Source organism: Carassius carassius, chromosome 12 (genome assembly GCF_963082965.1).
Source record: "Carassius carassius chromosome 12, fCarCar2.1, whole genome shotgun sequence".
Taxonomy (NCBI): domain Eukaryota; kingdom Metazoa; phylum Chordata; class Actinopteri; order Cypriniformes; family Cyprinidae; genus Carassius; species Carassius carassius.
In genome coordinates this window covers 869,201-871,663 of record NC_081766.1, presented here as the reverse complement: position 1 = coordinate 871,663, position 2,463 = coordinate 869,201, and positions in this window count along the sequence as shown.

The following is a 2,463-nucleotide window of genomic DNA, read 5'->3' as shown; positions in this document are numbered from 1 at the left end:
TTCTTATCATCGAACACGTCATATCAGCAGCTCACGAGTTGATCTTAATTTTGCACGAACACTTTATGTGTCCAGCATCCTCACGGCGAACCGAGAGATCATTTCCACAGTTTTCTCACCAAATTAAACAAATATTCAGAGCGAGGTCGCGAGGTCACGGAGCCAGACACCATTCGGCGGCGGGACAATGCCGAGGGAAGTTGTGTGCACATGCCAATTACAGCCTGGGGAGACCAGAAGTGTTTCCCACAGCAGTCATTCACCTCCAGTGTTTTAAAGCAGACGAGCCATCTCTGCTTACACTCCGACCGTATTTCAGATTCATGTAGCTGAATTGCATTTAAAATATCCATGCATTTGGATTTCCCATTTTTAGCTGAAACTAATCAACTGTGATGCATATTTGTCAGTCATGCATCAGTGAAACTCAGCTCTGATTATTGTAATGGTAACAACAACACAATAACCAGGTTTATACACTTATTATCCATATATTTATAATGCAATTGGTTTGAGTGCATTAATAATGAACTATTTTGTTTTTCTTATAGATGCATATTTTAAAACAAATATTGCTTGTTTCATAGCAAACCATATTTTCACCATCTTCATACTTCTTTTTAACAGAATAAATCTAATGGAGGACTAAACCTGCAAAAATTTAAAACAAACGAATGAATAAATACATGAATAATTGACTTGCTAAAACAAATACACTTAATTTTTTATTTGATCTTTTTGTGAAAATATTCCTCTCTTTATTGTTATTTTCTATATTTCTCTTTAACTGTATTTTATTCTTTCCACTATTTTATATTTCACATTATATGTATTTATTTATGCCTATTGTTATATTATTTATTATGCAGGGTTTCTGCTGATTTTTTGCAATTTGAATAAATGCATTGATCATAAATGCATAATGAAAAACTATGTCAGGATTTTTTCATGATATGTATACATATATAGGCTTAAATGTAAGATTTATGCATTTAAATTGCATATAAAAATTCACTGGACAGTTGACCTATTGATCCGAAGGGTCAGAGGTCAAGCCTTCCACAGTGCATTAAACTTTGTACGAATGTCAGAAGCTGAGACTTTTTTCTGTTCTGTGAGATTTTTACAGTAAAGTCAACTTGAACTATCATTTTAGTTATTTGTGGGAAATTATTGTATATAATATTACACTACCATTCAAAAGTTAAAGGTCAGTAATGTTGTTGAAATTAGTCTCTTGCTTATCAATGCTGCATTAATTTGATAACAAAAATAAAGGAAAAATCATTAAATGTTGTTCTAATTTAAAACATCTGTTCTCTGTGTGAATCTGTGTTAAAGTGTAATGTATTTCTGTGATGCTCCGCTGTATTTTCAGCATCATTCCTCCAGTCTCCAGTGTCACATGATCTTCAGAAATCAGAATAATATGATGATTTACTGCTCAAGGAACATTTCTGATTATTATCAGTGTTGAACACAGTTGTGCTGCACAATATTTCTGTGGAAACTGATGCATTTTATTTCCTGGGATTCACAGATGAACAGAAAGTTCAGAAGAACAGCATTTATTTGAAATCGAATGTCTTTACTCTCACTTTTGATCAATTTAATGCGTCCTTAATGAATAAAACTATTATGTTCTTGAAGAAATCTCTTACTGACCCAAAACTTGAGCACAGAAATATCCACTTAAATTTGACTGCAATTATTAAGAGAGAGATTCATAGGTTCATGTGTGACGGTGTGTGTCTGAATGTGTGCGTACAAGTGGACAGATGTGTGTGTGTGTGTGTGTGTACATTCGGGTCAGTCTCAGGGGAGGTTTTCCAGACAGACGGCCGTTCCTTCTTTTGGGTGGGAACCGGTCATGACTGATTAGACAGAGACTTTCTGAAGCATTCATTTCAAAACATGCAAGTGCTGCTGAATGTAAAGACAATTTATATATTTTCAGAGATATATCTGTAATAACTGAGAGTCAGACTGAATGAGTAACATGTCCAGATGATCTGCTCCCGGGTTAAAGGTTCTGACAGTGATGTTCTGGCGCCCTCGTGTGGTGCGAGAGTGAAATACACTAAAAAAGCCGCACGACTTTTTCTTAAAGACTGCTATATTTCATATTGTGACAAATTATTTTTAAATTATAAAAAGTGTTGCATTACAGCACATGGTTTGACATGTGATATCAAAATACTCATTGTGAGGCAGAACCAAGTGAATTTAATAATAACTAAACAATTATTGTATTTTATTGCGAATTAATTATAATGAACTATATATATATATATAAAGTGCATTATTATTTATCATTATTATCATATTATTTATCAACTCATCTATAATTATTAATTTAAAACGAATTTATTAACTAAGGTTTATAGAGCTATTTTACATTGTTAGTTCATGTTAACTAATGTATAACCTTATTGTGAAATGTTACCAATTTTTATATTTTTT